Here is a 19,905-nt window from a genome sequence, read left to right on the forward strand (position 1 = left end):
CAAACAACCTACCAGAATACTTAGTCCATCTTCTACCCTTTTTAATTCCTGGCCCGTAAAGCTGGTACTCTAGAAGTAATTCTACTTGCTTGAGTCATATACACAAAGAACTTCTTTTGGGGGGCTAGCAAGATTGAAGCCAACCCACTTGTGTCAAAATGCCAGTCTTTCTTCATAGTCTTAACCTGTTTAAAGCAGGAAGAGAGTTTTGAGTTCAATATCATGCACAAAATAATATTCAGTGCTGGTATAAGAATTTGTAAAGACTGAATTATGTTTGTATTTGATCAAGGAAGGAGGAAGTGATTAACAGAATACTGCAAGTCATAAAAGCAAAACTGACTTGTATTAAAGAAAATTAGCATGATATTAATCATCGGTAAATTTAAGATGCACAGTTAATAGGGGAATTCTACTAGGTATCTCTTTTCTTCTCTATGAAAAACATAACCACATGGATCTAGAAATCACACACAGTGAAAAGTAGTTGTATACACATACACATAGCTTATCATCCATTCTTATTGCCCATTCTTGTATTAGAAACCACAGTGAAATCATGTGCATTAGCAACAACAAAAAGCGATAACCAGGAAAAAAAACCCTTGACCAATATCAGTTGTTCTTTATGGTTGAGAAAAGCCTGAAATCTGATGATTGGATGCAGTTAAGAATAGATACAGGATAGGGTTGTTATCGAATTCCAGTTTCCTATCAAATACATGTTTGTACACATTTTTTTATTCCTAAGATACATTTCAAAAGTTGGAAAAAATTAAAGAGTTTGTGTATAGTTTCCAGAAGTGCAGTTTCCATTAAATTGCAAAACAGGCAAATTCAAAAGAAATCCTACACTAAATTCATTGAAATAATTAAGAAATAACTAAATTTATAACTAGCCAATTTAAAGTTATTAACAAAGTCAAATCAATTTAAGTGCATCTACCCAAAACATAATTATGTTTTATCAATCATTATCAGCTCTCCCACCACCATCACAGTCAACCAATGGGTTTAAAATCTGAATATGTCCTTTAGGGCATGGGTTCTAATTAAAAATCACTGACACACTTATGAAAATATGAAGTCTTTAAGTCAAAGACATAGTTTCATTTTTTTTTAAAAAAATTCTTGGTCCAACAAGAAATGAATTCAGTTAATCCATGAATGAAAAGTAAAAAAAAAATGTTATTTAATAATTTATGTATATCATAAGGATATTTAGGTATTTCATGTCAAATAATGTGAATATGGAGTGTTCTCTCTCTTCCACTAGTATCAATAATTTTCATTATTTGTTATTATGGTTTATTGCATGTCCACCCAGATGTTCAGATTGAATCAGCATTTTTATCCATCTATCGAGTCCTTTCTAAGGACCCATGATAGGCAGATGTTGATGTCTGATGGTTTTAGAGGTATTGTCTCAGGATGTAAGTTGTTGCAAACAACACTGCCTTTTACAATTGACTGACAGTAAATTTGTTAATGTCAATGGAGTTCCAAAGGTGCTCCACTTATTTTGGGATTTCACCCAAGGTATCTATTGCTATTATAATTATTATTATATTTATGAAATCTTTATGATCACCCACTCTAAAATGCTCTGTTCAGCTTATATAATATTGAACTATACAATTAAAATTGTTAAAAAAACAACCACCTACATTAAAACAAACAACCATAACAATTAAAAAAGATCACATACCCAACAGGGACTTCACAAACACACTAACCCTGTTCCCAAATGTGAACAAAGCCAGGCTTGAAGGACTTCTAGAATCACTGGAGAGTGGGCACAATACATACACTATTTTCTGTACTGGGTGGGCAAAACAAATACATGGTCCCACAAATCACTCCCTATGCCATGAAGGGTTTTATAGATGATTAATTGCTTTTACTATAGTAGAAGTCATTTTGGGCTTCTTTTTATGAATAACCCAAAGTGGCACACATATCCAACACACCTTCCTCCTATTTTCCTCATGAAAACCACTATATGAGGTGAGTTGGGCTGAAAGAGACTGACTGGCCCAAAGTCACCCAGCTGGCTTTCATGGCTAAAGTGGAATTTGAACTCATAGTCTCCGGTTTGTTTGTTTTTTAGCCTGATGCCTTAACTACTAGCTCAAACAGCTACAACAATATTTGGTTCGTCCCAATAAAACTATACATTTAAAAATATTTGCTTCTTTCCAAGAAAAAAAAGTAGAATGTTCAAACAAAAAAAACCTGGTTCAATTTTTCTTCACCTCAGAAAATGAATGAAAGGTTTGTCCTAAGGAGCAGTTTATACAATCTGTATGGGATTTATTTTCTGGTAAATGTGTTTAGAGTCACAGGCTGCAGGTAATTCATCATCAAAATGCAGCTAGTCCATTCAAGTAGGTTAGGGACAACAACAACAAAAAAAGATGAAACAGATTGTTCTTATTAAAATAAATAGCAGCAGTAAAAACTTCAGTGTTTCAGTAGCACTATACATTAGTTTGCTTTTTGTGCAAAGCAAAAAAGAAGTGCTTCAGGGAAGATCAAGAAAGCAAAGGTTAGATCTTTTTCGTTATAAACTGCTACCAAATAACCCTCAATATACTCTGTAACAGAGAAGCAACAGACAAGAAGACGAAGGCTGTAAGAAGTAAAACAAATTATGAAAAATTGCCCATCAAAATCACAGTCAATTCCCAGGTACTGAAGATCAAAAGTGTTTCTCCATATGCCTGAACATCTTTATATATCATTCTGCTTTAATAGTCTGAGTGAAGTTATCCAAGTATTTATGCAGAGGATTCAGCTATTTGTCCCAGTTGATATATTTCTACAAAATAATCTGCTAATACCCAAACATTTTTCCTCACTCATAATGATTCATGAATTCATGAATAATTTGGTGAATGCTTATAACTTATGGAAAATAGTTATTCACTTGGTGTGATTAGTCATTTTTCAGCTTTTTACATGGAACGTTAGGTTCTTCTCAGGGACTCCATGAATATTGTCCTGTGTTGGACTAACAACCAGGGCTCCATTACAGCTTAGCCCTTGAGGGGATTTGAACAGTCCCAGATCACTTCAATTTCTTGCCATGTCCATGAACAGCCTATAGTAGATGGACATTTTAAAAAAAGATAAAGGAATCCCTATGGATTTTACTCTGGTAGTCAATTATAATGGGTAGTCTCTGTTTCAAGGGCCATTGAGCCAGCATGATCCAAAATTGTTTCTGTGCTTATGTAGCCAGCATGACATTGCACAGTGCTGTTCACCTTCCCACCGAAGTGGTACCTATTTATCTACTTGCATTTGCATGCATTCGAACTGCAAGGTTGGCAGGAGCTGGGGCAATGAACAGAGCTCACCCTGCCATGCGATGCTCAGGTTTTGAATCTGGGCTGTCAGATTAATCACTGAGCCATTGCACCACCTCCTAAAATATCAATGGGAATATCTGAAGAAAATATAATGAAATATGTGAATCCAACCCAGGGGTGTATCAACAGACAAGGGAATGAGAATTATAGGATGTGTTCTAAAAGACAATATTGTGATTGTGTCAAATACAATGTGTTTTTTAAAAAAAATAGAGGGGGGAGAGAGAGGCAGTGAAACTGCAAGATACTCTTCTGCTCTTCCAATTTACTTTTGCATTTTTTCAACTCTTTATCTGAAAGAAGGAGAAACAAAATTAGGCAGCTCCTCTCCCAACAGAAAAGGTTCTTACACTTCCCTTTGTTACAAGACAGCTGAAAGGTACTAATAGGTTTTATGTTTCACTGAGCAATCACCTCTTCCTACAGTTTGCAGCCTTCTTCCTGCTTAGACATCAACTGAATTGTAAGGAAATCCCTCCTATGAATCTTTTTTCCTATAATCAGAAAATGAGAGCTACTACTGAGGCTGAAGAGCAATAAAAGAACAGTTGACAACAGCAACAATAGATTGCTGAAAGAAATTCTAAAGCATCCAAAAATGAGAAATAGATGTCTTTTACAGAGCTTTTTTTAAAGTTTTTTTTCCAGGAAATCACATCTTTTCATATTATTATTATTTCATATCCCAGGAATATGTTCACATTCTTTCTACAGACTTTACCTGCTAGTTAATGGCTGTTGGAAGGACAATCTGGGTACATATGTACCATCTTAACACTGTATTTGAATGCAGAAAGCAACTTCTGAATACACTTTCTTTAAAGTTACAACAGTAAAACTTTGTGTTGAGGGGGGGAAAGGCCTCATTCACATTTCCTTCACATTAAAGGCAAGCTTAGCTAATGATGTGGTCTAATGAGTGGTTTATGCCTTCTGACAAACCAAATGAGGTTTATCAGCAGAGGCTTTAGGCAGCATGGAATTGCTGCAATTTTACATCTCATTGATTATCAGAATGAGAACAGCAAACATTCATGCGGCATAAAATACACCCCTTCTTCACATACCACAGAGTTCTACACAGAGGAAACAAAGAGAAGCAACTGTAGGGGCATTCTTTTCCCACTCTTTGGCCAATTTGTTCAGAGAGAGGCTGACATCACATTTTCAAAAATGAAATCACACACAATGGAATTTGTCTTTGTACAGGTACTAGGGACTGGATTATATCAGAGAGGAAGGAACTCTAGGAATTCTATGCTTGGTTTAATGTACAAAGACAGAGAACATGTGTCACAATCTGATATGATGACACCGAATCAACAGAAAGCATTTAGAAATACTTTATTAAGGCGGTATAATGCAACTGTCTTGATTTTGTATTTGTTTATGACATGCATGACTCCCTCCCTTAAGAAAAAAGGTACCTATTTGCACATATAAAGAAATCCTGCTAAATGTTTCATGAGTTAATACTGCAGTGGATTTGTTTGTCTCTCCTCCCATTTTATGCTGGGCTAACTTCTTGAAAATTCCTCTACAACGCAGTAAGGAAGCTGTGTGGGTTAGCTGTGAAAATACAACCTTTTACTGCTTCTTTGATTCTTTTAGTAGACTCTGAATTAGTGTTCTTCTACTTTACTATACATTTCCCATACTATTATTTTTCCTATGGAGCACATGAATTGCTATGTCCATAATAAACATAATAGCAGAAAGGTGTTAATTAATGAGGACTGCAAAATGCACATTTGCAATGAGCAGCAATGGTGACACAAAAAGCTTGGGTAACAGATGAGTCTCTCTCTCTCTCTGTATGTATGTATGTATGTATGTATGTATGTATGTCTGTATGTATGTATGTATGGAGAGAGAGGGAGGGAGGGAGGGAGGGAGGGAGGGAGAGAGAGAGAGAGAGAGAGAGAGAGAGAGAGAGAGAGAGAGAGAGAATTTAGTATAATTAGCAGTAGAGATCAACAATCAGAAGCTGGATCTATTAGAGCCAGTGGCAAACCAAGCTGCTTTTAAGAACACAGTCAAACAAAAACTCTCAATTCATGTATAGTTTTTCTAAACACTGCAGTCCTTTGGCACCAATTAATGTATGTAAAAAACAGTTCAGGACAACCCAGATCGATTTAACATAACAAAACGAGCCTAGGCTTCTAGTTTGCTGTCAAGCCAGGTTCAAGGTGTTAATATTGATGCACAAAGTCCTAAAAACTTGGGATCAAAGTAGTTTGAAGAGTATTTTCAAGAACATATGTTGTAAGGGGAATGACTACTCATCATATAAATCCTCACAGATTGCTGCAGTCATTTCTGCAGCAGCACCACTTCTTTTGGAAAACTTCTCCTCTGAGTTACACTCATCTCCAAGTTTGACACATTGTAGATGTCACACAGAAACTTACATTTCTATGTTGGTCTTCGTCCACTACTGACATTTTCATGGATTGTGTTTTTTAACCCAAAGTAAAGTTTACACACACATACCCACAGGGTGCAGACCAGTGGTGGTATGCTTCCCCAAACCCTAAAATCTTTAACCTTAGACTGTTTACAATTGACCTCACCCCTTTCCTAAGAGGTCTGTAGGGGGCGTGCATACGTTTACCAACATGCCTACCGTCCCTGTCCTATTGTTGCTTTTTATTTTTCTTCTATGTATCCATTTCATGTATTCATAACTATGTTTATACTTATACCTATTATCTTGTAAGTGATTGACAAATCAAATCAAATCAAATCAAATCAAATCAAATAATAAAATAAAATAAAATAAAATCAATCAATAAAATGCTACCAGTTTGGCCTGGTTCAGCTGAACTGGTAGCAAAAATTGCTACCAGTTCAGCTGTAAAGCCTCCTACAAACAGCTGAGAGGAGGGAAAAAAGCCTCCGATCTCAGCTGAGAGGATAAAGAAAAGAAAAGCGCACGATCAGCCCTCCCACCAAGCCCTGTGCTTTTCTCTTCTTTATGCTCTCAGATGATGGGCCTTGAAGGCCTCAGCTGGTGTGTGGAAAGCTGTGCGTGTGGCGTTAGGTGAACCTGCGATCACTGAACCAGTAGTGGAACAGGTAGGATCCCACTGCTAATGCAGACATGATCTCCTTTATAGTCAAAATGATAACTCCACCTTTAGTTACTCCATCTGATTTGGTGATGACTTGGAAGTCATTCCCAGTCACTGCTCCTAAATTCTGAAATGACTTCCTCCTAATGTACAGGGTGTGACAGCAATTATTTGCTCTATTTTTTTTTCAAGCTTTCAGATCAGGAAATAATAGCTTTCAGTTACTACAGTATATTAGCAATACCTCTGTAAAGGATCTTGACACTTTTATTAAGTTATTATTTATAAATGTTATAGTTATGCCAATGTGTTAAGTCGCAGGAATGAGACTCAGGACACCAGCATGATCATCAATTGTTTTTATTTCTTTCTAGGACTGAGCGCTGAAGAAACCGCGGCAGCCCTTTTGGGCTGCTCACTGCTGTGGCCAGTGACGGCTCTTCAAATTTCCCGCCGCCACGGACTGACCAATTGCAGGTGAGTATGCTAATACATAACACAATGTGGTTTGGATAAGATGACTCAAAGCTGACTGTATCTGGAACTTTACCTCATATCAGATTCTATGTCTTGCATTCAGTAAATTTCTGTAAATGACCACTCAGTTTTAGTCAGTGGTCCTTGTTCAAGTGCCCTGCTACAAATTATATGTGGTGTTCATATGTATTTTAGCAATGCTACAATAAAATCTCTGCTAGATGACAAACCCTCTGGCAAACAACAATGATATGCATCCTGGTGGCTTAAAAGACTACTCTGCACCAAGTACATATTAATTCATGAATCTTAAATTATCAAAAACAGAGTAGAGAGAAGACATTTCAATAAAACTTGATGGAAAATCCAAAAACAAGCCTGCTTTTGTACTTACACTGTGCTTGCATGCCTCTAGTCAGTCTTCATGGGAATGGAATGTTGGGACAAATAGAGGTTTTGTCTAATGCCTTCTCATGTACTACTATTCTTACAGAAATGAACGCTGACAAAACAATCTACAATATAATTCCCATTTGTGTCTCCCAAGCATAGGACTCAACTACCATTTGATATAGCAGCTTAACCAGCCTTGAAATATTTTAGGAGTTTCAAGCACCATGAAATTATATCATTCTCCTCATCTCTTCTCCTCCTCAAAGGCATAGGGGAACATAAGTAGATGAATATGCTATCAGGACTCTAAATAACTTTCTCATTTAAATAAAGTAATCTCAGAGTAAGTGACTCACCCGGAACTACATGCAGAAACATTTCAGAATAGACAAGTCAAGCTGCCAGGGCTCATTCTATAATTAAACCAAATGCTTCCACTGGATCAAGAGTGGCTTTAAAGTACTACATCAAAGCATCAAGTATGCTTTACATCAGTGTTCTCCAACATTTTTGGCACCAGGGAACAGTTTTGTGAAACACAATGTTTCCACAGACAGGGGAAGGGGTGGGAGGAGGACCTTGTAACCTACCTAGATCCCTTGCATGTAGGAGTGGGATTCAAATTTCTTAACAAACAGTTTTGTGGACATGGCCTAATTTGTGGGTGTGGTTTGGTGGTCATGTGACTGGGTGGGTGTGGCCAACTCAATGTCACTCACGTGGAGGGGCAGCTTGCCTGGCTTCTCCTCACCCCTCCCCTTCCAGCCAGTCCTCACTTCATCTTTCATGTTATGGTGAAAGAGGAAGCTTTTTCAAAGTCATCTTCCCCTTGATACTAGCCAATAAGATGATATTTTGCTATCAGAAAACCTGATGGACATTTCCAAATATTGTTCATCACCATTCTCTTGGAAAGACTGAATGGAGAGATTTATAAAGAATAACACAGTTACTTGGAAGAGTCCTTGGTGGTTTTCTAGTCCAACCCCTGCTGAAGCATGATACCCAATACTATTATGGACAAATTTCTTATTGAAAACCTCAAGTGATTGTATACCCCCAATTTGTAAAGGCATCCCATTTCTCTGATTAATTGTTCTCACTGTCAGGAAATTTCTTCTTATTTCTAGGTTGACTCTGTTCGATAAGTTTCCATCTCATAGTTACTTCCAGTTGAGCCAGGCACCATCTATTTTATACATTTTTTCTTGCCTCTGTAAAATGTTACTTTACTCTCTATTAAATTGTTCTACAGTGGTATTCAGTTTACTACAATGATTTTGCAAATGCATTAAAGCTTGAAGAATACATCTCTGATTATACTGATAAAAATTATTCTTTTTGAACATTAAAGCATACAATCAAGCAGATATTTCCAATCCTACAATTGAAAACACATTTGAAAGGTATTTTCAAAGCAGTCAGTTAGTGGATGTCTTACCATTCTTTCTCTTCTCCTTTAATTAAATCTTTCTGCTTTATTTTTTTTTCCTTTGGCCTTATTGCAATATTCCAAAATTTTCACAGATCCTTCACAAAGAACCATTTCTAATTTAACTGGAATACAAAACAATCTTTCTGGTCTGGAATTCCTTGACTCACACTCACACGCCTCAGCTCCTCAACACTTCTCAATGTTTTCCTTTCATTTCTGTTATGTACAGAAATGTGCTTCTCTTTTACTGCTCTTTTCAAATTAACCCTCCCCTGATGCCTACACCTGCATTTAATTCAGGTAAACCCAAAAGACAATACTTCATTCTAAGTTGTCAAAATGGAAAGTGCTCCAAAGGGAATTATTCAAGAGGGTGATATTAGCAATTTATAAACATAATTATCTTGCTCTCAGAAAAGATGGGGACTTAACAAACTATTTAAGAAATGCATTAACTGCATAGCACCAAGAGGCAGATGAGTTGCTCATTGAGACCAACGGTAATACAAGCAAAAATCAGTCTTGTTAGAAAAGGCTGTCTAATAAAAATATACTCAGGTCTTCTCTTATTATACAATCATCCTGGACGGCTGTGGAACTTCTTTCCCTCCCTCTTTTGGGAAGATTTACAACAACAATTTCCAGCCAGATTTACCCTGAAGCCTCACCCACCCCCGCTGGCAGCTCTTGCCTGAGCAACGGTTCAACTTTACCTTGCCCAACCTTCCTCCCGCGGCTGGTGGCAGAGGGGAAGGCTCCAGCAATGCCCTGTGCGCCAATCTGGGGCTCTCCATACCTGGGTGGTGGTGGTGGTGGCGGCGGCATGCTCCAGTTGTTTTCATCAGCGAGAGGGGCTGTAGAGCCTCTCTCATCAATAGAAAGGCTCTTGTCAAGAAGGCAAGCAGTGGTGGCACATCCCGGAATTTCCCAGCAATGGGGAGTTTTCTTGGATAGTTTTGGTAGTGGCAGCTGCAGCAGCAAAAGGTGAGGGGGGAAGGTAAGCAGCAGGGGTGGCAGTGCGTCCTGGTGGGGAATTTCCTTGGGCAGCTTCAGCGGCAGCCTTTGCTGCAAAAGGCGAGTGGGGGGGGGGAAGGTGAGCAACAGTGATGGTGGCGTGTCCCAGAACTGCACCAGTGGTGGAGAGTTTTCTTGGGTGGCTTCGGCAGCAGGAAAACACACCAGGGTGGCAATGGCTGGGTGTTCAGCCAGATCCAGCCACAGCAGCACCAGGAGGAGGAGAACTTTCTCTTCTCTCCCAGCTGGCATGGCCATGGCCCCACGACTTCTTTGTGGCCAGGGGGAGGAGAATGTTCCCTTCTCTCCCAGTCGGCATGGCCATGGCCCCGCGGCTTCTTCATGGCCAGGGGATAACATTCTCCCAGCCAGCACAGCCATGGCCATGCAGTGAGGGGCAGCTAGCTAGCTAGGGCGAAGCAAGCCAGGCAATCCCGGGGATGGAGGGACAGTGCAGTGGCCTAGGCTGGCCCAGGAATCAACTTGACCGGGGCTTGCTTGTAGGCTCACTCACTCAGGGACATCAGGGCCATGGTAGAAGGCAGGCAGCAATGGAAGGCAAAGGCAGGTTAATAATGGAGGTTGAGAAGAGGAATAACTGGGCAGAGTTGGGTGAGTGGGCGGGTAGGAAGGTGCGGGGCAAGCCAGTGGTGCAATTTACCGGCCCTCTGAATTATGCAGAATCATAACAACCAGTTCTACCAAACCAGTCCAAACCAGTAGAATCCCACCCCTGCTTCCACGCACAGTTTACAGTAGGGTTTCTGCTCCTATGAGAATCTAATGGCTGGTGATCTGAGGTGGAGCTGAGGCAGTGATGCTTGCATTGGGGTGTGGTTGAAAATGCAGATAAAGCTTCACTCGCTTGCTTGCCGCTCACCTCTAGGTGTGTGGCCCAGTTCCTAACAGCCATGGACCACTGCTGGTCCATGGTCCAGGCTTGGGGACTCCTGCTTTAAATAAATTCCTGCCAAATCTGGAGTGTTGCCTGTAAATGGACTATTAAGATATAAAGAATCAGGATGAATAAGTTAAGAATCGGGATGAATAAGTAGGTCTGATAGTTTAAGAATAGTAACAGACTTCCTTTTTTCTTTAATGTGTGCTTCTACATTTTTTTCAGTGGATTTTCCACAAACACGAATCAATCTTAAGCTTTCAGATGATGGAATCTATATGTAAATAAGGCTGTAAAGTGTGCATGACTTTAAGGGTCTTCAAACTTGGCAAGTTTAAGACTTGTGAACTTCAACTCCCAGAATTCCTGAGCTAACAGGACTGGAGGAGGAATTCTGGGAGTTGAAGTCCACAAGTCTTAAAGCTGCCAAGTTTGAAGACCCCTGCTCTAAATGGTTGGTAGCAAAAATATTGGCTTTCTTTATTCTTACTTTCTGCTTTACAGGTGATAATATACACTCTTTTTTATTATAAAAATATTTTATTAAACAAATGTATACGAATACAGTAATATACAATATACACTCTTTGGTGGATTAGGGAGTCTTAACCCAGAAACCCTGGAAATTGCCCTGCGAATTTGAGATACCTTGTCTAAGGGAGCATGCTCAGAGTCAACATTATTGAATCCTTTTCAAAAGCTGACTTTTTAAATTTCTCTTTCTCTCTCTTTCCTTCTGCCAAACCTTTGAAAAGACTATGTAGAAGGAAAATACTTATATAAAATAGTGTTTCTGCTACTTTGTTATTTTATTGGATATAATTGGCTATTACTTTTACATTCATTATAAACCACTTTATGGATAAAGCAAAGTACAATCCAATGTCTGCAAAGAAATGAAACAAAATTATATCAGGCTGGATTACATATCATTGAAAATCTAATATATCAGCTGTAGTACCATATATTTTTAAATTTCAGAGGGAACATGCTGGTCTATCCCTCTTACCTTCCTTTACAGAAGGAAGTTCATTTATAATCACATAATTCAGAGATAGGGATTGATTATAATGCTGAGTGCGAAAATATACAGGATGTAAAAGCCCAGTGTAAAGTCCACTGAATGCTGATCGCTGGATAAAATCAAATGCATGCTGGTTCTGAAAATGTTCCCTACCCACAGCTGTATAAATTATATCTGCTTTCTTATGTGGCTACTTATCAACACAGCTTTTGTGAAACCCAGAAATCATCTCTGTTCCATCAGTAGTTTTATGAATAGAATCAAAGTCTTCCAATTTAAGAAGAATTTAAAATCCAGCAGATTTGGAAAGGACTGAGTGAGAAAGGCTTTGGTTTTTAGGTTTTGTTTTATTTTATTTTTGGTCCTAACATATATTTAACAATTCCTTATCATCTCTCACTTTATCATCTTTCATTGGTTATTTTTCTTGATCCTAGCTTCCATATCTACTTTCACTATTACATTTTTTTTATTTCTCCTCTTTTCTCAGACTCATTGAAGTTGTCTTATAGCCAATGAAAGAGAGAGGGAAAAATGTCTTGCATTTGATAATTTAAAAACGACTTGCATTTAAAAATGTCTTGCACTTGATAATCTGGCTATAAAACCATCATCATGTATTTGTTGCATTTTTAGCTGACTTTTAAGTAATTAAAATATCTTGCTTTGGAGGAAAACGTGTCTCCCATTATTTTATCCCTACAGTAACAATACTGTGGATTGTATTAAATTGAAAGAGAATGACTGCCCAAATTTCCAAAGGGAAGTTCATGGTCACAACAGTTATCAAGAATACTTTCTACATGGAGCTGCTCTTGAAATCCACACAGAAGCTGCAGCTGGTCTAGGATGCAATGGTATGGAGCAGGACTGTCAAACTCCCAGCCGGCAGGCTGGATGCATCACATGCTGGCCATGCCCATGTCCAGTTTAGCGAAGGGGGAAAAAAAGTCCCGATATGTCACGTGACACTGCTGTGATGACCTCAGTTTGACACCCCTGGTGTGGAGGATGAAGGATGCACCACATTATATCCATGTATTGCTTCATGAACTGCACCAGTTGGCTGCCAGATGCAATTCAAGATGCTGGTTTATGCATAGGATTTTGTTATTTTTCAGGCCACCTACCTGCAATAGTTTTGCCAGCTCAGTAAGATCTGGCAGAATTATTGTGCTTTAGGTTCTTTCTATGGAACAGTGTCATCTATCAGAACCAAGGAGACATTCATTCTCTGTCATAGTACTTTCCCTCTCGAATAGAATCTTGCAGATCCATAAAGCTCTCACTCTTCAGCTGTTCTGCAAATTTTTGAAAACTTAGCTTTACTCCCATGCTAGGCTTAAGGTAACTATCAACCCTCTGTTAGTTTTCTTTGTCTGTATTAGATACTTCTAGATGTCCAGGTCTTTTTCCCCTTCTTTTCATTTTACCATTTCTATTGTCAATAAATGTAAGCTTCCCAGACTTGCTGAGAGTTGGCCTCTAACTCTTACTGAATGAATATTGATTGAGGACATCAACCAAATCCAGCACATTAACTACTACTACACTACATTGGTTCACTTAGTGCACAATAATTAGCCAGCAAGTGATTATTACAAATACCCATATGTCTTTTTTCTTTAAATTATATTCCAATTTTTTTGGGAAGATCTGGAATTGCCAAGAGTAAAGTCACCATTAAAAATTAATAACTTTATCTCTAAAACATTTGTACTGTTACAGATGCATGGAGGACTGCAATGATGCTGCATCATCTAGCTCTCTGGATTTCACAAGGGAAGAGACTAAAAAAAGAAACTAATGCTTTCAAACATCTTACCATCTTACCAGGGGACATCTAGGAATAATTTGCATTTGTTTTACAGCTCAGGCTATCAGAATTCAAGATTCCATTCAGTAACTGTAAAGTTTTGGCTTTACTTTGATGGAAAATTATTCTATTATTGCCATTACCAATCATTCATTATGTATACCAATTATAGATTTATCTATTTACTCTATAAAATAATTTTGAACCATAATAATGAAGAAACAAAACTAGTTTTCTAACGGCAATTTAAAAATAGCATTCAATATCTAAAGGAAGATGGAAAGACCTTTAGAAATATACTTGTAGATAAGGCTATCCCATTAGGATTAGTAAACACACACACACACACACACACACACACACATCATTGAATGGTTATCTGGATTTTTGTGGTCCAAATAATTAATAGCTTAATAGTTTTAATAGTAGTAACTTTTACTAGGTACACAATTAGGCACCTAATACAAAAGAGATAAAAATTGAATATTGTAAAGCTAGAATGCAGCATATATGCATATACTGAACCGCTCTATTCATGTAAGTATCCTAGCAGGCCTTCTGTGGGAAGCAGTCAAATAAAGCATCAAATGTATCATGTGAAGGAATAACAATATTAAAAAAAAATGAATCAGAATAGAAAGTAAATGGGAATAATAATTGGTAAACAAGAGACAAAATACTCATTTCTCATCAGAGAGAAATATTGACCACTAGATGGCCATAACATATTGTTGGTGCTCTCTGAGCTTGGATACTTGCTTGCAAATGTTTCATTACCTAACTAGGTAACACCATCAGTCAGTAATAAAATGTCCAAGTAAATAATCATGCTCAAAGAGCACTAAGGACTCAACATTTTGACCCTGAGCTATGTTTATTCATTTCTATTGAAAGCAAAAAGTTAGTCTCTTAGGCATGTTTTACTGCTGCCTAGTAATTCTACAGAATTTTGCAGTCCAAATATGATAGACCTAAACTTGGAGCTTCAATCCACAGAGCATTATACAAATTATATGTGAATTGGCTACATTAATATTCATGTCTTATAACCATGTTCAGTTGCTACAGAACAGGGGTATCAAACTCATGTCGTCATGGTGGTGTCACGTGATGTATCAGGACTTTTTCCCCCTTTGCTAACCGGGCATGGGCATGGCCAGCGCATGACGTATCTGGCCTGCGGTTGGGAGTTTGACAGCCCTGCTGTAGAATCACTGGGAAAAATCTCATAATCACAGTCAACTATCTAATAAAACCTGTCAATTATTCTCCAAGATGTGAATGAAATTATCCCCAACACTAATTATTTCCTCCAAGAATGGAATACTTTTGCCTCTGAAGAATAGAATTTTTCCCCACCCTCTTTATCTAAATTGATTAACACAAAACATTTGCATAACTTTAGCTTTTCTATGAATTGGATTATGGACACTATATTTGAAGAAATATTTTTGACTCATGTGCTTACTTGGGTTCTCTTTATCTAATTTTAGGACTTGTTTAGAAAACAGATCATGTTTTAGATCATATTTATGCAGAAATATTGAAAATTAAAATGAACTCACAAACTTTTCAGCACCACAATAGAAGCCAATGCAGCTTGAACAAAGCTTGGTGCACTCAACCATGTATTGACCACTTGAAGTGTCTGAATGCATCTACCATAGAGTGTGTTGTACTAATTCAGATAGTAAGTGACTAAGACATGAGTAGGAAGAACCCCCTGTAACAGGAAAGCCCATAGTGCACAAAATGGATCAATGGAAAGATCTTCCTAACCATTATTTCCACTTCTGAAGCATTGAGTTGTAAGTCCAGAAAAACAAGTCTGCACAGCAACTCTATCTGAGGAGTGCTACCCCATTTAAAACTATTGGTGGAATGGCTCTGGAATTAGGGGATATAAACACTAAGGGCACTTATTCTTTTGTGTGGTTGAGTTGTGCTTGTTCTCCTTCATCCAGATCTAGCATTCAAGCACTGGATAAACACTTCTATAAAATTAATTCTCCAACCAGAGTTGGAGATGTACAGCTAGGGATCTAAAACATATTGGTGGATTGAATGGAAATGTCAACCTACCCAAGCAAGTCAAGCTTCCTCTTTTTTGTGATAATGCCAGCAGGCAGATGTTTTATTCATATGGGCATTGAAATGGATTTTCATTAACAAATTTTAATGAAAATTGTGATTACATTTTAATTCTATTATTTTACTTTTATGCTTTGAGCACCATCTATTGATAAAAAGAGGGCGTAGTCATTTAATAAAAATAAATAAAACTGAAAGTTAGCATACCAGTTGGCATTCCCTGGATCTCCTTTTATTACTTCAAATATTTCAAAAGTATAGATTTGGCATTTAGATCAACATCTTCTAGAAGCTAGATTAGAGTCCCACTATATTGTTAGGGCCACTTCATCATCACTAATTCTTATTTCGGTGTAATACTTCACAAAATAAGCTTTGAGAAGGCATTTTCTGAAGGTACTTCCACAAGCAGGAAGGAGGGCTTTGCTAAATAATTTAGGGCATTGTTTCCTAAACCTTTTGTCATCACATCTCCTTTAGTGAAATCTTAATGTACACACCTTCCCTAAAAATCAAAGTCAACAATGAAAACAATTGAATTATACTTTATTAATGCAATAAATAAATAAATAACACAATGCAATTAAACTGTAAAGACATAAAAATGAAAAATGAAAGATCATGCCTCCTACACTATCATGTTATCGGCAATAGTATTTAGAGAAAGGTGGATTCATCATAACAAGGTACAGCTAAAAGGTTCCTCACACATTCTTTGGACTCTGTCTGCACCAACCCAAGAGAGGTATATCTCATCGTTTGGAAAACCCTGACTTAGGGGAAAATGGATTAAAATACTCTTTTAATTGGAATGCTTCTTCTTCTTTTTAATTCATCCTGCCTTCAGATGAAATCCTTTTATTTCTTTCCTTCTCTTTCTAATATCAAAAATAATAACATTCTATCTAATGTAGGCTTGCAGTAGATGCCATATACTGACAATAGACAGAATTCAGACAAAAAAACAGGAATTATGAGAGGTGGTCTGAACTTGAAGCTCTAAAGCTGGGGTCTCCAGCCCCCAGTCCATGGCCCGTTATTGGGCCATGGCCTTTTGGGAACCAGGTCACACAAGTGGTAGGAGAGCTCACTAAGTGGCATACAATATAATCTCCCCACTTGCTTGCCACTGCCACCACCACCATTTGTAGAGCTGAAAAGGCTAGGGACCGCTGCTCTAGAGTTTTGTTTCTAGAAGTAATGTCCAAGTGGAAGACTGCTTAAAATCCAGCTGCATCCACTGCTAGATTATTCACAGTCTATTCTAGAGTCACTCATTTACATCCAAACAGGACATGAGGATTGTGTTGCAATTGTCGTTGTTATAATAATTGTTATCTCTTTAAATCACATATACTTATGGGTAGTTTACAAGAGATCAGAACAAATTAAACATAGCATACAGTGGCAGAAAAGGAATAACATGACTAATTTCAATTGGAAAATAAAATAAAATAGTGTACCTAATTTCAGTAAGCAAATACTCAAAAGCAATGCCGGAAGAAGATAGTTTTAGCCTTTTTAAGGGTAACACTGAAGATTTCCTTGAATGCCATTCCTTATACCCAGTTTGGAGAAAATGCACCAGCTGGAGGGATTTGATGTTCATTTCTGTCAGCACTGTTTCCTACACATGCATTTCTGCTTTGTTTCTGGGCAAAGAATAAAGAGCTAGTCATTATGCTTATAAAGTCTTAAAGTCTTATATTTAAGTTATTTAAAAAATTTAAAAAATTGTCTAAAGCATGAATCTACTCATGCAATACATACAACAGCAGAAGTGTTTTTTCTGCAATCTATCCCCTTCAGAAATGAACTTGATAGATAACCTAAAGCAATTCTTTATATTTTTAACTTTCAGACTGCATCATTTTCCCCAAAGAAATTTCCTTGGTATATTTTGAGTTTTAGGAGAGCAGCAAAGACTTTTGTTTCTTTTATCTAAAATCTCTTTTATCTATTTTAACATCCCACATAGGGATGTAATTATTTTAGGACTGACCCAATTGTTTATGACTCTCTTGCTTTAATTATTTCACTAATCCATTGTAACAGTTTTTAGATGTATTATTTTCTTTTGTATTTTGCATTGGAAAACCATCTTAAAAACACTTTGAGGGTTGGATTATTCAGATCAGATCAGCAGATAAAGACTTGCCTTCTGGGGGTGCATTTCTCCAGTACATACAGGGACCAATAAGTGTCTTATGGATCACTTATAAGCGGCAATTTGGTGTACTGTTCAAGGATTAAGCTACAAACTAGGAGACTATGAGCTATACATTCAACTTAGGCAGGAAGCTAGCTAGGTGACTTGGGCCAGTTATTCACTCTCAGCCTTACCAAAATGGCAACAGCAATCAATTTCTGAAAAACTTTGTCAAACAACTGCAGAGACTAGTTAGGCAGTCACAAGGGTGGGATTCATTTTTAAACAACCGGTTCTGTGGGCATGGCTAAAGTGGTGGGTGTGGCTTGGTGGTCATGTTATTGGTTGGGCGTGGCCAACTCAATATCACTCACATCGAGGCACACATCTCCTCGCCTGGCCTCTCATGACTATGGTGATTCTGCAACAGTCATAAGTATGAAAAATGGTCATAAGTCACTTTTTTCAGTGCCATTGTAACTTTGAATGGCCACTCCACACAAGCATAGTACCAGCAAAGGAGGGGGGAAAAACTCCAGAGATGTTCCTGAGACAGGAAGTCTAGTCCTGCCAAGAATGTAATAAGGGTTAATGAAGAGACAGTTTCTGTAAGCAACACCAGAATGTTTCCTTCCTGCCTTCCTTACAGGATTAGGCCAGTAATTTTTTCTAATAACCGGTTTTCCAAACTGCTTAGAATGTTAACAACCGGTTCTAGCGAATAGGTGCGAACTGGTAGAATCCCATCCCTGGGCAGTCACCAGGAGTCAAGGTTGCCTTGAAATTCCAAACATATTTATATTTATCCACTTATACCTGTTTACAATGTGAAGAAATAAAGCTTACTTTGCTTCTTCCTTTTTTTTTTTATCAGAATAAACAAAATGGCCTGGGGAGAGCAATAGCAATAGCATTTAGAGTTATATATCACTTTATAGTGTTTTAAACCCTCTCCAAGAGTTTTACAGAGACAGCATACTGGCCTCAACAATCTGGCTCATCATTTTAAAACCTCGGAAGGAGGGAAGCTGAGTCAACTTTGAGCTGATGATGACTGAACTGCTGGCAATCAGCAGAATTAGAATTACTGGATTCTAACCACTTTGCCATCATGGAGAGAAGGCAATACTATTCCCAAATGCAATGGAAAGCACTAGAATCCAATCAAGTGCCTTGGGAAGCAGTAGAACTGACACCATCATATAAAATTGATCTAACAATGTAATTAATATATAACTAAGCTAAATCACAATTGGACCAGGAAGGAATCAGCACTAAGGAAGAATGAGTGCTGAAGAATTGATGCTGGTGAATCTTCTTGAGTGTCCTTTGGACTGCAAGAAGATCAAATAAGTCAATTCTAAAGAAAACCAACCGTGACTGTACTTTGGAAGGACAGATACTGTAGCAGAAGCTCAAATACTTTGGCCACATTAAGAGAAGAGTGGATACATTGGAAAAGACTCTTGATGTTTGGAAAGTCTGATGGCCAAAGGAGAAGGGAACGGCAGAAGATTTAGTTTAGTTTACTTTATTGTCATTGCACCTCGTACAACGAAATCAAATACCATCTTCAGTGCACATCATCACCATGAAAATAAACACAAACACACATCCTTCACACTCCACACATTGAAACGAAACCCCCAACACTGCACCAATACTGCACTATATAGCATAATTCAAAAGAGTTACTGCCCTGGGATAGAAGCTGTTTTTCAGCCTATTTGTCCTTGTTTTTATTATTCTCTACCATCTGCCAGATGGTAATAGTTCAAAAAAAGGGTGCCCAGGATGAGATGGATATTTTGAACTTTCTTAAGGCAGCGGGAGCTATAAAGCTCTTCCAAAGAGGGGAGAGGGCAACCAATGATATTTTGGGCAATGACACTAACCCTCTGGAGTGCTGTCCTATCTGGCACTGTGCAATTGGCAAACCATACAGAGGTGCAGTAAGTTAAGATACTCTCTATGGTGCAGCAGTAGAAGATCACCAGCAGTTTTTCATTCAGTTGTTGTTACTGAGAAGTCTCAGGTAGTATAATCTCTGCTGGGCCCTTTTAGCCAGTGCTGCAATGTGAGCACTCCAGGTCAGGTCCTCTTTTATGGTAACACCCAGACACTTAAAGCTGGCCACTTGCTCCACTCGCTCTCCAT

General features: G+C 38.0%; 1 protein-coding gene across 7 annotated transcripts in view; it reads right to left on the reverse strand.

The window, feature by feature from the left end:
• LRRC4C (leucine rich repeat containing 4C) overlaps positions 1-19,905 on the reverse strand; it is a 341,443-nt gene that overhangs the window by 86,212 nt on the left and 235,326 nt on the right. For 4 of the 7 annotated variants that reach the window (XM_087951253.1, XM_087951254.1, XM_087951255.1 and 1 more), the window contains one exon: positions 13-185. The exons of the other annotated variants lie outside the window; for them this stretch is intronic. The gene's annotated coding sequence lies outside the window, so the exon portion shown is untranslated. The remainder of the gene's footprint in view (positions 1-12; positions 186-19,905) is intronic. 7 annotated transcript variants of the gene reach the window in all.

Source organism: Notechis scutatus, chromosome 1 (assembly GCF_049901735.1).
Source record: "Notechis scutatus isolate UNSWTSFEM ecotype Mainland chromosome 1, rNotScu1.2, whole genome shotgun sequence".
NCBI lineage: Eukaryota > Metazoa > Chordata > Lepidosauria > Squamata > Elapidae > Notechis > Notechis scutatus.